Source organism: Bos taurus, chromosome 28 (assembly GCF_002263795.3).
Source record: "Bos taurus isolate L1 Dominette 01449 registration number 42190680 breed Hereford chromosome 28, ARS-UCD2.0, whole genome shotgun sequence".
NCBI lineage: Eukaryota > Metazoa > Chordata > Mammalia > Artiodactyla > Bovidae > Bos > Bos taurus.
Window position 1 is genome coordinate 15,114,224 of NC_037355.1, and position 19,327 is coordinate 15,133,550.

The following is a 19,327-nucleotide window of genomic DNA, read 5'->3' on the forward strand; positions in this document are numbered from 1 at the left end:
CTTTCTCTCTCTCTCTTCTTATTCAGTACTGTCTCACCCTCCTGCCACTCAGAGCCTATTATTTTATTCTAACCATGTTTTTATCCCAGGTCTGGTAAGAATGTCCATCTCCAAAAGATCAGCTCCTCCCAGTCAAGAGGTTTGCGACCACTCAAATTTATGGTCAACACTGAAAGTTTTGTTCATCCCTTATTCCTTCTGAAAATATCTCTTTTTTTCTTGACAATTTCTATGGAAGCTGTTATATTCTCAAGTGAACCAACCACACTCTTACCTCAGCCAGGACTGAGGAGAACTTGGAGATACAGGCACCTAAGCCAAGTTAGGTCAAAAAGTCCCTTCCCTATTTGGACTCAGAACCTGAGGGACTATCAGACAATCCTTCCTCAAAAACTGAAATTATAAGGTGTAAAACATAGGGACTTTCAACAGTTGTGTGGGGAAAGTCCACTTGTGGAGAAAGAGAATGACACTCAGGTGCAAGGAAAACCAGATATGGGAGCTGATAAAAGAACATTCTGGCAACATCAGGACTCAGGGCTTCTCTACTTGGAGGTCTTACTGGATCCCTGCCCTTTCCTTTTTCCTCATTTTTCTACCCTTCTATTGGCAAATTCCACTTTTTGCTTAAGATAGCTCAAGATAGTTTATGAAAAGAATCCATCGTTAGTATATATTTGTTTCCTACACATGCAGACCAGGAAATGAACCCAACCAATGTTCATCCAGATCATGAACCTAATTTTATAGGTTAAAATTAAAAACAACAGTAATAGTTATTATTTACTGGACCCCTGCCATGTGGTAGTATTTTAATACATGATTTGTAATGCAATAGGCATCCAAGATACATGTTCCTACCTCCAATTTATAGAGTTTACAGATAAGCAATTAAACCCCAAAGAGGTTCATTATCCATAAGTCATAAGGGAAATTTGGGGAAATTAAGAAGCCTCAAGAGTTTTCATGGGTGATTTTTCTCTGTTGGTTTATACGAAATGATGAAGATCTATGATGAGATCTGGAAAAGTCAAGTGATTTTTCACAAGAGCACATAAAATTCACCATAAAAACTCTAGGTACACTAACATTTAAAAAATTATTAACTCTACATCAAGGTATAAATTTACACCTATTACATTTCAAAACACAACAAAACAAAATTTTGCATGAACACAGACAGTGTTATGGGGAAATGTTACCCTCAGACATTGCTCGTTGCTGTAGAAACTGGTAAAAGCTTTTCTGGAGAGCCATTTGGAAAAACATTTTAATAGCCATTATGCGATCATCTCTTTTGACCCATGCAATTTTACTTCTGGAAAAACCATCTTAGGAAATAACCCGAAACCCTATTCATCAAGATTTTTACCAAACCTAAATTTATAACAAAACAAATTGGACACCTCTGAAATGTGAAAAATCAAGATTTGTTTAAGGATGAAATTGTGGATTGATTAAACTCATTTAATCAGTGAACAATGAAATGTTCATTGCATGCCAGATGCTATGCTAGACACAGAGGGAAAGCAGATGCATGGTCCTGCCGTGTGTGAACACTGTTAATTTGTGTGAACAGAAAGAGAACTAGAATGAAAAATATTTTTATATTTTTAAAACTCTTTTTCTTCCTCAAAGAATGAGAAGAGGCTTATAAAATAGAAAAAACAAGAAAAAATTCATTTTGAGATAGAAAATCAAGTTCAGGAAGAAAGTGTATAGATACTACTTGGTTATTAAAGTTGATGCTCAAATTTGTTTCTGAGCTTCCAGACAGGCAAAGGAGATGAAGTATTAAGAGTGACTGATTTAAGTTGTTAGTGAAAAGAAAACACAGGAGTTTCTCAAGACAAATCAGTTATTCTTCAAATTTTAATCTAAAAAATATCATTTTGTAAATGTCCAATGTGTGATATTATTGGCATTTGTTGGGGTTTAGAAAATTCTTAGAAATAAAATATTTCAAGCATTTGGAAGTGTATATAAAACAATATAATGAGCATATGTGTATCCTACACATAGCTTAAGAATTAAAATATTATAATTAACACCTTTTTGTACCTTTCTACAATTCTGTTTCTTGGTATCTCTACCCAGAATTAATCATTCTCCTGAATTTAGTGTCTCTCATCTTCAATTTAATTTACTCAATTTTTGAAAAGCTATTCAATTTTCAAAAAATGATTCAATGTAAATTTAACCCAATTTTCATTTCACTGTGTATGCTTTCACTGAAATATGTATCATTGTTCCTATTATGTATGCATTTCTATGCATACATAGTATTTCTATAAATGAGATAGTAGTTCTATAAGGAATTCTAGCTGGTTCACTTTTTACTGCTTAATAAAACTGTGTTCTATCAACATGTCACAATTTATCTCTTCTCCCAATGATAAACATTTAGGTAATTTTCTTTTTATTTTATTTTTTCCTATCACAAAGCTACAACAAACTTTTTGTATGTACCTTCTTATCTTAAACGTGAAAGCTTCTCCAGCACAATATCTAGAGTGAAACTGCTGGCCAGAGGATGGGGTATATGCAACATTATCTTTACCTAATATAGCCACATGGCTCACCACACTGGTAAAATCAATTTACATGGGGGACAATTAAATGTGAACATATTCAGTGACGGTAGAGCCAGGTATGAAACAACGATTTGCTGACCACCACCTCTTTCTTATCCCTACCAGGTTCCTTCCTACTGAGGGGACAAGAGTGAAATTAAATTTAAAAATTACCCTTCACACAGAACTAGGGCAAATAATAAAAAAAAAATTTATATGGAACCATAAAAGACCCAGAATTGCCAAAGCAATCCTGAGAGGAAAAAAAAAGGAGGCATGGTGCTCTCAGACTTCAGATAATACTACAAAGTTACCATAATCAAAACAGTGGGGTAAGAATCAACAGAAGAGAACAGAGAGCCCATAAATAAACCCATACACTCGTGGTAAATCTTTGACAAAGGAAGCAAGAACATACAATGGGAAATGTCTCTTCAATAAGTGGTGTTGGTAAAGTTGAACAGCTGCATGTAAATCGATGAAGTTAGAAGACAGCCTCTTCCCATACATAAAAATAAACTTAAAATGGCTTAAAGACTTAAACATAAGTCATGACACCATAAAACTCCTAGAAGAGAACATAGACAAAATATTCTGGCATACTGTACCAATGTTTATTCTTAGGTCAATCTCCTAAGGCAATAGAAACAAAAATAAACAAATGGGACCCAAATCAAACTTACAAGCTTTTGCACAGTAAAGGAAACCATAAACAACAAAAAGAGTAACCCTACAGAATGGGAGAAAATATTTGCAAATGATGAGACCGACAAGGGATTAATTTCCAAAATATACAAAGAGCTCATACAATTCAACAACAACAACAAAAAAAACAAATAACCCAATTAAAAAGTGGGCAGAAGACCTAAACAGATATTTCTCCAAAGAAGAAATACACATGGCCAATAAGCACACTAAAGGATGCTCAAATCACAAATGAAAATCACAATGAGGTACCTACCACCTCACACTAGTCAGAATGGCCATCATCAGAAAGTCTACAAGTGACAAATCCTGAAGAGAGGGTGTAGAAAAGGAAACCCTCCTGTATTGCTAGTGAGAATGTAAGTTGATGCATCCACTGTGTCAAACAGTATGAAGTTTCCTCAGGAAACTAAAAATAGAATTACCATATGATCCAGCAATCCCATCCCTAGGCATATGTTCCAGACAAAACCATAATTCAAAAAGATACATGATGCCTATGTTCATAGCAGCACTACTCACAACAGCCAAGATACGGTGCTCACCTAAATGTCTACTGACAGGTAAATGGATAAAGAAGATGTGGTACATACACACAATAGAATACTGCTGCTGCTAAGTCGCTTCAGTCATGTCCGACTCTGTGCGACCCCAGAGATGGCAGCCCACCAGGCTCCCCCGTCCCTGGGATTCTCCAGGCAAGAACACTGGAGTGGGTTGCCATTTCCTTCTCCAATGCATGAAAGTGAAAAGTGAAAAGTGAAAGTGAAGTTGCTCAGTCGAGTCCAACCCTCAGCGACCCCATGGACTACAGCCTTCCAGGCTCCTCCGTCCATGGGGTTTTCCAGGCAAGAGGACTGGAGTGGGGTGCCACTGCCTTCTCCACAATAGAATACTACTTAGCCATAAAAAAGAAAGAAATAGGGGACATGGGTAAACCTATGGCTGATTCATACTGATGTTTGGTAGAAATCAATGCAATACTGTAAAGTAGTTATCCTTCAATTAAAAATAAATAAATGTTTTAAAAGTAAAAGTCAAAAAAATTAAATAATGCCATTTGCAGCAACAGGGATGCAACTAGTGATTATCATACTAAGTAAAATAAATCAGTAAGAGAAAGACAAAGAACATATGAAACCACTTTTATGTGAAATCTGAAATGCAACACACTTGAACATATGAAACAAGTAGAACCACTGACACAGAGAACAGACTGGTGGTTACCAAGGGAGAAGAGGGCTGCGTGAGGGATGGAGCTGGATGTTGGGATTAGTAGATATTAGCCATTATACATAGAATGGATAAACAACAAGGTCCTACTACAAGCACAGGGAACCATATTCAATTTCCTACTATAAACCAAAATGGAAAAGAATATAAAAGAAGAATGTGTGTGTGTGTATACACAGAGAGAGAGAGTCTATAGAGAGATAGAGGTCCTATATATATATACATATATACACGACTTCCCTCATAGCTCAGTTGGTAAAGAGTCTGCCCGCAATGCAGGATAACCTGGGTTTGATTCCTGGGTCTGAAAGATCCCCTGGAGAAGGAAATGGCAACCCACTCCAATATTCTTGCCTGGAGAATGCATGGACAGAGGAGCCTGGTGGGCTACAGGCTATGGGGTCACAAGAGACAGACATGACTGGATGCCTAAGCACAAAGCACAGCCCCCGCACACACACATATATCTGAATTATTTTCTTGGACAGCAGTAATTAACACAACATTGTAAATCAATTGTACTTAAAAAAAAAAAATAGTCCTTTCAAGCCAGCATCTGATGACCCCTGGTAAAGAATGGAATTGGAGCAGAAGGCTTAGGTCTTCTGCCTCCTGAATCTAAATCCTCAACTCCTTCTCAGATGCATGTGTAGAGAGAGTCAATTAGCAGGACAGGGCCTGAGCCCACATGACCTGGAAAGAGAAGTTCACATCAGGAGAGTAAAACCTCTCAACTCACCTACCTACCACCTGCACAGAGCAGGAGAAAGAGTTGAGAGTCTGCAAGACATAGCCCTTTGGAAAATGAGCTCTAACTGGTGATCAAAATACAAGAAACTGTTCCTCTCTGAAAGGAAGACGGACTCTTCACGTGTGGGAGAGAATATTTCAGAATTGACCAGGGCGGAGTTCCCATATGCCTGTGGGTATTTTCTTTATCATACTGATAAACAACTGTTTTTAAAGTTTTTTATAAAAGCATGGTAGTGGCTGAGATTTTCATGTCTTCTTCCACTATGAAATTATAAAAACTTTCAGCAATGAAAGGGACTGATTAGGAAATTCAGGCCGGGGTTAAAGCCCTATATAAAAGCCCTATAAACAGCCAAAGTTTCTGCTCTGGGAAGATTCCTCTCTAAGTTATAGTAAAGAGTGTAATTAATGTTTTGTATTATCATATGTATAATCCTAGAATACCTTCAATGTAATTTAGTCTATTTTTTCAAACTGTCAATAACTTGGTTATTTTAAGGATTAGTAGTTTATATCTTATTTTTTTTAAAAACTGCCAGTATTCAATCTCTTCTTATCTGTGAAATTTATGAGTTTATCATATCTGCAATGTAGTCAGAACTTAAGAAGATTTTCAGAACAACTATGTACAATTATAAAGGAAAAACATTTGTATGGAAAGGCTTTTTACTCTGCTTCCTGCCCATTTGTGACCACCAAAGATGACCTCAAAGCTCTCTTCTTTTTTTTTTTAAGATATTAGAGAAAAATGAGATATGATCATTGCCAAAAATTAATAGGCACTAAACATCCATTAAAAAATACATTTCCTATTCCTCACACCTTCCAACTCCAATGGCAGATACAATCAATAGACAACAAAGGATCTGAAGTGGTCCAAGGCTGTGAGGTTTATATGAGTCCTGACTTTATAGTCTGCCTTCTCTCAAGGTCATTCAAAGGATGGTGAGCACACAGTCAAATATCACTTCGTGTTGAGAAAGCCTTGAAAGTTCCTAAGAATAACATTCTTCCAATCCATTCTGCTTTGCAGGGGAAACACTGTTTATCTGGTATTCACATTTCCCACTTCTTTGTTTCAAAAAAAGTTGTTCTAACTCCCAGTAGCCCCAATACTCCCATCTGGATTTTGCTAGAAGATCATAGGAAAAATTGCTAATGTGAATTCACAGCCACCTACCTTTAGTCTCTATGTGATAAAAGAAAATAAACAACTTTTATTTAACTATATTGGAATTTATATTCCTTGTAGCACAAATACAATTCATCTTAACAGTTATATCCCTTATAGTGACTCAGCTATTAAGTGCTGGCAATTCTTTATTTATATTATTTCTGTTCTGCCTTGTCATTCTTAGGACCACTCCAACTAAAGCCATAATCTCATCATTTCACGGCTGGATTACCTGAAGTCACCTCTAAATGTGTATCTGCCTCCAGCATTTCCTCTCACATTTGGTTGGTTTTCACCAGATTAACCTTTTATCAAAATGCCCATAATCATTTATTTCCCATAATCAAAAGTCTTTAATAATTCCTCACTAGTTTAAGTCTAAAAGTATGACCTCATATTTAGGACACTCAGCAATGTGGCTCCAACCTGTCTTTCTACTCCATTTTTATCCACCTTTAATTCTAGAATCCTTCAGTCCACATCTAACAATCTAGTCAGAGTTCCCAGGACACATATTTCTTATTCCCACCTTTGCACTTTTCCTCATGTCCTCCCTCAACTTGGCAAATGCATATTCACCAGGCACTGAGTGCAGTGCTAAGCATGGAAAAAGCAAAGCTGAATGAACCCAAGTCCTTGCCGCCTTCTCTCTACCCACCTGCTGTCAGCTGAATCACAACCCCCAAAGGTGCCCACTTCTCACCCACAAAACCTGTGAATGTGTAAGCACATAAGGCAAAAGGGTCTTTGCAGAGGTCATTAAAATAAGGATCCTGATTTGGGAGATTACCCTTGGATGAACTGAGTGGGCCCTAAATGTAATCACAAGGATCTTTACAAGATAGAGGCAGAAAGAGTTAGTAGGGATGGGAGTATTGTTGATGGGACAATGGAAGTAGAGGTTAGAGCGGTACGGCCTCTACAAGCTGGAACAAGTAAGGAACAGACTTGCTCCTGGAGCCTGCAGAAGGAAAACAGCCCTACTAACACCTTGATTTTTAACTCTATCAGACTCATTTTAGACATTTCATCATTCCAATAAGATCCTTCATGCTCCTTTACAGTTAATCCCAGTTGTATCCCCAGTTTCAAGAACAACTAATCTACTTTCTGTCTATATAAATTTACCTTTTCTAGATATGTCATCTTTCCTATGAAGCTTTAGGGTACTAGCAATAATGTTTGATGTGAGGAGTATATATCTGAGGACCTCACATAATTCAAACTGATACATTGTCATACAAATATTCTCATAGAAGAGATGCGTACTTTTAATGTATAAATCTATAACCCCTGTTCAGTTCAGTCACTCAGTCCTGTCCGACTCTTTGTGGCCCCATGAATTGCAGCATGCCAGGCCTCCCTGTCCATCACCAACTCCCCGAGTTCACTCAGACTCACGTCCATCGAGTCAGTGATGCCATCCAGCCATCTCATCCTCTGCCGTCCCCTTCTCCTCCTGCCCCCAATCCCTCCCAGCATCAGAGTCTTTTCCAATGAGTCAACTCTTTGCATGAGGTGGCCAAAGTACTGTAGATTTTCTTTAATTCTGCCTTTTTTTTTTTTTTTTAAACCATCATCCATCTCTAATCTTTAGAAGAAAGTCTTGGAGGCTGGGGATTGCTTTAGCTTCTTTCCTGTATTTTATTCATCACCTTCATTTTTTTGTTCCAAAGATTTTGGTTTGGGGCATTTTTAAAAAGCATCAGCATTAGCTTTTATACCAGCATAACCATATAATGAATACTTAAATGGTTTGTTACAGAAAGAAAACATTTTAAATTATAATAATGAGTGTTAAAATAATAGTACAGTACAGTCATCATCAAAATAACATGTATATAGACAATAGTAAGCAACTCTGACAAAATTTACAACTAAACGGGTACCAGCAATTTGCTACAGTCAAAACATGAAACACAATTTAGAGTCTACCCAGAGAGCCAACTGTGATATTTGGGCATATTTTTTAAAGATTTGGAAGCCAAAAAATATTGAGAGGCCAAAACTTGAGTGTTATGTGTTGTTCAAGGCTAAGTTCATGTAAAATGTGACCTCATTAACTCTCTTTATCACTCATTGGCACAGAATAGAAGGCCTTCATTATTCTAACTGCCAAATCTCCTTAGGTGTACTAGAAGCTTTCTTAAATCTTTTATCTTTCTTCCTCCTACTATCTGTTTCCAGCTCCCTCACTTCCAGGATATATTACAATGCTCTGTCTAGGCACAGTGTTTTGTTCAAAAACTATCCAATCTATTATAGACAATTACCTCTTTGAAGTTCTACAATACTCAAAGCAAATGCTATTTATGTTATAGTATAATGTAGTGGTGGTGGTTTAGTCACTAAGTGGTGTCTGACTCTTGCATCTCCATGGACTGTAGTCTGCCAGGCTCCTCTGTCCATGGGATTATCCAGGCAAGAATATTAGAGTGGGTTGCCATTTCCTTCTCCAGGATCAGTTCGATTCAGTTCAGTTGCTCAGTCGTGTCCAACTCTCTGCAACCCCATGGACTGCAGCACTCCTGGCTTCCCTTTCCTTCACCATTTCCCAGAGCTTGCTCAAACTCAGGCCCATCAAGTGGGTGATGCCATCCAACCATCTCATGCTCTGTCGTCCCCTTCTCCTCCCACCTTCAATCTTTCCCAGCATCAGGTCTTTTCCCATGAGTCAGTTCTTCACATCAGGTGGCCAAAGTATTGGAATTTCAGTTTCAGCATCAGTCGTTCCGATGAATATTCAGGACTGATTTCCTTTAGGATGCACTTGTTGGATCTTGCAGTCCAAGGGACTCTCAAGAACCTTCTCCAACACCACAGTTCAAAAGCAACAGTTCTTCAGCACTCAGCTTTCTTTATGGTCCAACTCTCACATCCATACATGACTACTGGAAAAACCATAGCTTTGACTAATTCTCCAGGATAGTATAATGAAATTTCCTGATAAATATTTTAATTTATGGGACTCTGAGAGTGAAAAAAGTTGGCTTAAAGCTCAATATTCAGAAAACGAAGATCATGGCATCTGGTCCCATCACTTCATGGGAAATAGACGGGGAAACACTGGAAACAGTGTCAGACTTTATTTTTCGGGGCTCCAAAATCACTGCAGATGGTGACTGCAGCCATGAAATTAAAAGACACTTACTCCTTGGAAGAAAAGTTATGACCAACCTAGATAGCATATTGAAAAGCAGAGACATGACTTTGCCAACAAAGGTTCGTCTAGTCAAGGCTATGGTTTTTCCTGTGGTCATGTATGGATGTGAGAGTTGGACTGTGAAGAAGGCTGAGCACCGAAGAATTGATGCTTTTGAACTGTGGTGTTGGAGAAGACTCTTGAGAGTCCCTTGGACTGCAAGGAGATCCAACCAGTCCATTCTGAAGGAGATCAGCCCTGGGATTTCTTTGGAGGGAATGATGCTAAAGCTGAAACTCCAGTACTTTGGCCACCTTATGTGAAGAGTTGACTCATTGGAAAAGACTCTGATACTGGGAGGGGTTGGGGGCAGGAGGAGAAGAGGACGACAGAGGATGAGATGGCTGGATGGCATCACTGACTCGATGGATGTGAGTCTGAGTGAACTCCAGGAGTTGGTGATGGAGAGGGAGGCCTGGCGTGCTGCGATTCATGGGGTCGCAAAGAGTCGGACATGACTGAGTGACTGAACTGAACTGAATATCCTAATTTGGAAGAATATTTCTAACTACTACCCAGGATCAGTTCCCCTGATTTCTTACCTTTTTTGGTATAAAAAATTAAGTCACTGAAAATCTAAGACTTCTTTTCCTTAATAATGATAATTATCTTACACTGTTTCTAGTTCCTTTAGGACACAGCCAGTGTGAAATTAATTTTTTGTGAATGGAAATACAAGTTTTACCTCAAATTAAAATTTCCCCAAGACTTTGTTTAACAGATCTCCAAAGAAAAACAAGTCAACAAGGTTATATGTAGCAAAATGGAGTAATGGCATTTTAATTCACATATGTAGGCTCCAAATAAAATAAAAATCATTTGGTAGTGATTTATAGATGGAATTCAAAGTATTAGGGCTAAGTAGAAGAGGATGCTCATCATTAGTCTTTTAAATGCTATTTAAACCAATGAAGCACTTAAAGGTGGTATATCATGTTCACAGCAGAATATTTTCATTCAAATAATCTTGTTCAATAAAACAGGTACAAATACATTAGAACGTTATTTAAGTACTAAATTATGCCTTTTGGCGGAGAAGGCAATGGCACCCGACTCCAGTACTCTTGCCTGGAAAATCCCATGGACGAAGGAGCCTGGTGGGCTGCAGTCCATGGGGTTGCTAGGAGTCGGACACGACTGAGCGACTTCACTTTCACTTTTCACTTTCATGCATTGGAGAAGGAAATGGCAACCCACTCCAGTGTTCTTGCCTGGAGAATCCCAGGGACGCGTGAGCCTGGTGGGCTGCTGTCATGGGGTCGCACAGAGTCGGACACTGAAGCGACTTAGCAGCAGCAGCAGCAGCATGCCTTTTGGAGTCCAACTCCAAAAGTCAAATTGCTACATACTTCTAATAGATTTTTTATCTGTTTCTGTTATCTAGGTCACATGAAGGGAACCCAGTTACTATGCTCTATGGACTTAAATATCTTGATTAAAATATTATTGAACTTATGGTTACTACAAAGCTACAGTAATCAAAATAGTATGGAACTGGCACAAAAACAGACACCAAGTTCAATGGCACAGGACAGAAAGCTCAGGAATAAACAAATGAACCTCTGGTTAATTTATCTTTGGCAAAAGAGGCAAGAATATACAATGGAGTAAAAGTCTCTTCAATAAGTGGTGCTTGGAAAACTGGTCATCTACACATAAAACAATTAAATTAGAACATTATCTAACACCATACACAAAAATAAACTCAAAATGGATTAAATTTAAGATCAGATACTATAAAACCCTTAGAGAAAAACATAGGCAGAATGCTCTTCGACATAAATTACAACAGTATCTTTTTTGACCGACTTCCTAGAGTAATGAAAATAAAAACAAAAATAAACAAATGAGACCTAATATAAAAGCTTTTAACAGCAAAGGAAACCATGAACAACAAAACCAAATGGCAACCCACAGAATGGGAGAAAATATTTGCAAACAAATTGATCAACAAAGGATTAATCTCCAAAATAAACAAATAGCTAAAGTCAGTCAGTCAGTTCAGTCGCTCAGTCGTGTCCGACTCTTTGCGATCCCATGAATCGCAGCACATTAGGCCTCCCTGTCCATCACCAACTCCCTGAGTTCACTCAGACTCATGTCCATCGAGTCAGTGATGCCATCCAGCCATCTCATCCTCTGCCATCCCCTTCTCCTGCCCCCAATCCCTCCCAGCATCAGAGTCTTTTCCAATGAGTCAACTCTTTGCATGAGGTGGCCAAAGTACTGGAGTTTCAGCTTCAGCATCATTCCCTCCAAAGAAATCCCAGGGCTGATCTCCTTCAGAATGGACTGGTTGGATCTCCTTGCAGTCCAAGGGACTCTCGAGAGTCTTCTCCAACACCACAGTTCAAAAGCATCAATTCTTCGGCGCTCAGCCTTCTTCACAGTCCAACGCTCACATCCATACATGACCACAGGAAAAACCATAGCCTTGACTAGACGAACCTTTGTTGGCAAAGTCATGTCTCTGCTTTTCAATATGCTATCTAGGTTGGACATAACTTTTCTTCCAAGGAGTAAGCGTCTTTTAATTTCATGGCTGAAGTCACCATCTGCAGTGATTTTGGAGCCCCTCAAAATAAAGTCTGACACTGTTTCCAGTGTTTCCCCATCTATTTCCCATGAAGTGATGGGACCAGATGCCATGATCTTCGTTTTCTGAATGTTGAGCTTTAAGCCAACTTTTTCACTCTCCACTTTCACTTTCATCAAGAGGCTTTTGAGTTCCTCTTCACTGTCTGCCATAAGGGTGGTGTCATCTGCATATTTGAGGTTATTGATATTTCTCCCGGCAATCTTGATTCCAGCTTGTGCTTCTTCCAGCCCAGCATTTCTCATGATGTACTCTGCATATAAATTAAATAAGCAGGGTGACAATATACAGCCTTGACGTACTCCTTTTCCTATTTGGACCAGTCTGTTGTTCCATGTCCAGTTCTAACTGTTGCTGCCTGACCTGCATACAAATTTCTCAAGAGGCAGGTCAGGTGGTCTGGGATTCCCATCTCTTTCAGAATTTTCCACATTTTATATTGAGCTCAAGTAGCTCAATATAAAAAAAAATAACCCAATCAAAAAATGGGAAGATCTAAATACACATTTTTCCAAATAAGACAGACAGATAGATGGCCAAAAAGCACATGAGAAGAGAAGAAGCTCAACATTGCTCATTATTAGAGAATTGCAATCAAAACTACCATACTACTACACTTTACACCTGTCAGAATGGTCATCATCAAAAAGTCCACAAACAATAAATCCCCTGCTACAATGTTGATGGGGATATAACTTGGAACAGGCACTATGGAGACTGTAGGGAGTTTCCTTAAAAAACTAAAAATAAATCCATTTGATCCAGCAATCCCATTCCTGAGCATGTATCCACAGAAAATCATGATCTGAAAAGATACATGCACCCCAATGTTCACATAAGAATTACTTACAATAGCGAAGACGTGGAAGCAACCTATATATCCATCGACAGATGAACAGATAAAGATGTGGTACATATTAATCGGCAATTTAAAAAAATAAAATGATGCCATTTCAGCAACATAGATGGACCTAGAGATTATCATAATGAGTGAAGTCAGTCAGAAAAAGACATCACTTCCATACGGAATATAATTTTTTAAATGATAAGGGTGAACTTCTTTGCAAAACAGAAATAGACTCACAGACATAGAGGGTGGGTGTGTGGTTGCCAAGGGGGAAAAGTAGGGGAGAGGGATGAATTGCAAGGTTGGGATTGGCATACACACACTACTATGTGTAAAAACAGATAATCAACAAGGACCTACCATATAGCACAGGGAACTATACTCACTACTCTGTAGTAACTATATGAGAAAACAATCTGAAAAGGAATTAGGTAACTAAACCACTTGGCTGTTCACCTGAAACTAACACATTATGAACCAACCATGCATACATGCATGCTAAGTCGCTTCAGTCGTGTCCGACTCTTTGCTGCCCTATGGACTGTAGCCTGTTAGGCTCCTCTGTCCATGGGATACTCCAGGAAAGAATACTGGAGTGGGCTGCCACGCCCACCTCCAAGGGATCTTCCTGACCCAGGGATCAAACTCGCATCTCTTACAACTCCTGCATTGGCAAGCAGGTTCTTTATTACTAGTGCCACCTGAGAAGCCCTGAATCAACTACACTTCAATATAAAATTCAAAACTGTTTTTAAAAAGAAAAGGACTTTTGTTGGCAAAGTAATGTCTCTGCTTTTTAATATGCTGTTTGGGTTGGTCATAGCTTTTCTTCCAAGGAGCAAATGCCTTTTAATTTCATGGCTGCAATTACCATCTGCAGTGAATTTTGGAGCCCCAGAAAATAAAGTCTCTCACTATTTCCATTGCTTCCCTATCTATTTGCCATGATGTGATGTGACTGGATGCTATGATCTTAGTTTTCTGAATGTAGAGTTTTAAGCCAACTTTTTCACTCTCCTCTTTCACTTTCATAAAAAAGGCTCTAGTTCTTCACTTTCTGCTGTAAGGTCATCTGCATATCTGAGGTTATTGATATTTCTCCTGGCAACCTTGATTCTAGCTTGTCCTTCATCTAGCCTGGCATTTCGCATGATGTACTCTGCATATAAGTTAAACAAGCAGGGTGACAATATACAGCCTTGGTGTACTCCTTTCCCGATTTGTAACCAGTCTGTTGTTCCATGTCCAGTTCAACCTGTTGCTTCTTGACCTGCATACAGATTTCTCAGGAGGCAAGTCAGGTGGTCTTGTATTCCCATCTCTTTAAGAATTTTCCAGTTTGTTGTGATCTACACAAAGGCTTTGGCATAGTCAATAAAGCAGAAGTAGACATTTTTCTGGAACTGTCTTGCTTTTTCAATGATCCAACAGATGTTGGCAATTTGATCTCTGGTCCTCTGCCTTTTCTAAATCCAGCTTGAATATCTGGAAGATTTGTGTTAATGTTCCCATAATGATGTAATTTGCTCCAAAAGATTCAGTTACTTACCATTGTGAATTGTACAATTTGTCATTATAAACTCATCTTCTTTGTGCCATTAAATACTTTCACCCATAAATGGAGGGCTGCCTGATGTTAGTCATGTGATGTGTGCATTCCTTTGTTATTGTAGTTGCCCAATATATCTTCGCCTAATTTTCAATCTTGCTGAGTCGCTTTGTTAAGATGTATGGAAGAAAAACTAGCATTGCTGCAGTAATTATATAGGGTCAAATAACTGAAAGAATGCATGGATTTCTCAAGTTGTACTCAGGAAAGGTTTCAATGAAGTTAAGAGATTATAGTACAGCAGTAGAAATAAAGCCCAGGCAAACATCAGAGAGTAACAAGTTTCAGGCACAGACTCTAGTGTCCTTTCTCAGTTTCACAGGATAGGTTTTGTCTTCAGGTCCAACTTCCCTGGTGGCTCAGAGGTTAAAGCGTCTGCCTGCAATGCAGGAGACCTGGGTTTGATCCCTAGGTAGGGAAGATTCTGGAGAAGGAAATGGAAATCCACTCCAGTATTCTTGCCTGGAGAATCCCATGGACAGAAGAGCCTGGTGGGCTACAGTCCATGGGATCGCAAAGAGTCGGACACGACTGAGCGGCTTCACTTTCACTTTCCAGAACCACTTAAGATACTTGCAAGATAGTTGGTCTCAGAAGAACCACTTACTCAAAGAGGAGTCTTCTGTATGTCTCTGGTCACATAGCCAAAAACCAGGACACTGACAAGTCTCAATAGTAGAACAAAGAAAATAGAATACAGGACGCTGCACTTAATGTTTAGCCAAGGATCTGCATCATGATTCCAGGCATACCCAGAGATGAGCACAGCTGAGATTAACTCAGTACTGACCCAGCCTCTGCCTCAATCCTTGATGCTTGGTTAAGTCTTCTTAATTATAAACTGCTGGTCATTTCTTCTGCATCTTTGATACAATTTATAAAATGGAAAAAGCAGAAGGATAAACATTGAGTGACGTTTAGGACAGCTTTAAAGAAATAGTTTAGTTTAGCAAGTATTCTAACAAATTTTTTTAATTGAAGTATCTTGTGCTAGTTGTGTTAGTTACAATGCTGTGTTAGTTGTGTTAGTTTTATATATATATATATGGGTTGCTGCTGCTGCTGCTAAGTCACTTCAGTCCTGTCTGACTCTGTGCGACCCCAGAGACGGCAGCCCACCAGGCTCCCCCGTCCCTGGGATTCTCCAGGCAAGAACACTGGAGTGGGTTGCCATTTCCTTCTCCAATGCATAAAAGTGAAAAGTGAAAGTGAAGTCGCTCAGTCGTGTCTGACTCTTAGTGACCCCATGGACTACAGCCCACCGGGCTCCTCCGTCCATGGGATTTTCCAGGCAAGAGTACTGGAGTTGGGTGCCATTGCCTTCTCCATACATGGGTTAATATATATACATTCTTTTGCATCTTCTTTTCCACATGGTTTATTACAGGATAGTGAATATAATTTCCTGTGCTATACAGGAGGACCTTGATTTTATCTATTTTATATACAGTAACACACACTTATTCTTAATAGTGCATAGGCTGGGCAACTCTCATATATCCCTCTACTACTGAATTTGAACTTCATGAAAGTATCAACAGCTTGATTCAAAATAATAATTAATTGATTATTAACAAAATCTCATTCTTTCTCTGCCTATTTGGTTTCCATCAGAAGAATATCTTATGGGAAACTTATTCTTCCAGTTTGATTGATCATCAGCTTCATTATCCGCATAGGTTAGAATTAAACTTTTTCTAATATTAATAATGTGATGTGTACTGTGCTTTGGTTTTCAGTTGCCAGATAATTTTTCTGTTCCTTCACAATCCATCTTTCTGAATTACTTTGTTTAGGAGCGTGGAAGCAAAATGGACACATTGCCCTCTGTCATTAAAAGTAAGTACGTACATTATGACCATCTTCAGAATGGAAGAAAGAACACTCTGCACTGAGATAAACCGAAAACGACAGGTCAGTTTGTTAAGTTCTGCTCGCTAAAATAAATAAAACATTGAGCATTTCCTGTTAAAGGAAACAATTTTATGCCTGGTGTTTATAACACTAACATCTGAAGATAGGCCCAGGCCCTTGTGGTGATAATTGTGAGAAATTTCTAGTTTTATCAACATATGCAGTCCACTATTAATTAGCAGTCACTAACATCTTTCATTTTCTCCCTTCAATGAATATTATATTTTTATTTGGTACGAAAATCTTTCTGATGTCCAACTCCCTTGCACCTCTTTGAAAGTAACATTCTTCTTGTTTCTAAAATGCTGTTGATGCTGATGTTTTTTGTTCAAATGGTTAAAAGAACCAAGAAGGCAGGGCAGCTGGATAGAGCAACAGGAAATTTTACTGTTAGCAAGTCTTCCCAGCATGAAGGCTGCCAGCTTCTTGATAGAAGTGATCTGGATCTCCACGTTTCACTACAAATGAAAGTTCTTGGGGATTTGTCTCCTGCTGCCTTTTAGAATCTTCTCATTTCCTTACTCCCTATGGATATTCCTTAGTTACAGACTCAAGTTTTTGTCTGTTGCTTTGTTTATATTTTAGCTTAGGCTTTCATTTTTTTCCCTGGGTGCTTTATTTTTGTCTTTTCCATTTCTTTACATACAAGTATTCACTGAAAAACAACTGTAATGTCAAGAATAGCTAACCAATTCTCCAGTTAGACACAGTTACACACAGTTCAGGGTATATCTATATACTGATCACTACATACACACACACACTGTACACAGACACACACAGTCATGGACACTTAAAAACAATAAGCAAACTTCTACTTCCTAATAAATCATGGACAGCTTTCCCCTTTGGTGCTCACAGATATATCTCATTCTCTTTAATAACCTCTTGGAATGGGGCACTTTACTCAGAGTCTCCTTGACTTTATTTTTTGTTGTTGTTTTTGATAAAATAAATCATTTTCAAAACTATATAGCTATCATGAACCCTTATGAACCAGAGAGCATTGTTTCAAAATATACAAATAATGTTAGTAGTGGGAAAAGAATACGAACAACATCAATAATCAGGGTTACTCTGATATCAATATCTGTACATCTTTTTAGCAGCACTCAAGGAAACATTATCAGAATTACCAAAATAGATCTTAAAGAAAAGTAAATAAATTTTCCAAAAAAGAAACTCCAATATACCATCACCACTACCAAAATATCCCTACGATCTGGTGGTGTGTTGCAGAACTCTTTTTGGAAAAAGTTCTTGACTTTGGAGCCTGTCTTTGCCACACATATTGTTTCAATTCCCTCGTGCTCTGAAGTAGTGGGATTCAGTTAGCTCACCACTGCTCCTTTCTCACTGCAACCCAGGGCCTTGAAAACCACACAGAGACAGAACCAGGGGTGGGCTGGACTTAACTCGAACTACATCATGAAAGCCAACTGTTAAAATTTCAGGAATTTTGGAAGGTGATTGTAAACTCAGTCATTTTTAAAAATTAAATTATACAAACTTACAGAAACATGCTACATCAAAAAACAAGGGTGACAGATACCAAAAGATTATCTCTTCTGAATCTTTCATTACATTTTACTATTATGTCTGCTACCATGTTATTTATGTCTATTGGTTCTGAATAGTGAAGACACTACACAATAGGGTGCTGTCAGGCATCTCTTCCCAACTCATCAGCCAGCTAGGTTTCATTGGTAGTTTGAAATCTGCCATGATGAGAATACTTATACTATGGAAAACAATAAAGGATACAAACTAGGGTTTGATGTAGAGTTTTGTTGACGGTCTAGACTAAAAAAGTGATGAAGAAAATAATTCAGTTAATAATTCAGACTGAACTGAAAAGTGTGGATATCAGATTCTCAGTTCAATTCAGTTCAGTTGCTCAGTTGTGTCTAACTCTTTGCAACCCCATGGACTGCAGCACGCCAGGCTTCCCCATCCAATACCAACTCCCAGATCTTCCTCAGACTCATGTCCATTGAGTCAGTGATGCCATCCAAACATCTCATCCTCTCTTGTCCTCTTCTCCTCCTGCCTTCAATCTTTCCCAGCATCAGGGTCTTTTCCAATGAGTCAGTTCTTCGCATCAGAAGGCCAAAGTATTGGAGTTTCAGCTTCAACATCAGTCCATCCAATGAATATTCAAGACTGATTTCCTTTAAGATTGACTGGTTGGATCTCCTTGCAGTCCAAGGGACTCTCAAGAACCTTCTCCAACACCACAGTTCAAAAGCATCAATTCTTAGGCATTCGGCTTTCCTTATAGTCCAACTCTGACATCCATACATGACTAACTGACTAGCCAGAACTTTGTCGGCAAAAAAAAAAAAAAATTAGATTTTCAGTATCACAGTATTTTAAAATTACTGTCAGTTTCAACCAAAGAGTCATGCACCTCATTGTCAAAAGTGGTACTTCACTTTTGTATATTCAACGTTTATATCAGAACTACACTTGATTGTCAGTGAGGTGAGTGACTTCTTGACTGGATAGTCATCAATGATTCTGTGACATTACTGTTGGCAACAGAATTTTTGAAAACTGATAGATTTTGCAAGAAATAGCAAGTCACACTGAAGTCACAGGTGTATGGAATTTATATGAAAGTATATTATACCATTATACTATTTGTACATGACGTGATATACATCCTTTATATCTATAAAATTTATAATAAAGTTATGTTTTTACCTATATGCATACTAT

At 38.4% G+C, this 19,327-nt stretch overlaps 1 non-coding gene across 1 annotated transcript; it reads left to right on the forward strand.

The window, feature by feature from the left end:
• The first annotated feature begins 15,040 nt into the window (after positions 1–15,040).
• Positions 15,041–15,112, forward strand: TRNAC-GCA (transfer RNA cysteine (anticodon GCA)). Its single transcript has one exon. It is a non-coding gene; the product is annotated as a tRNA-Cys (tRNA).
• Positions 15,113–19,327: the final 4,215 nt, after the last annotated feature.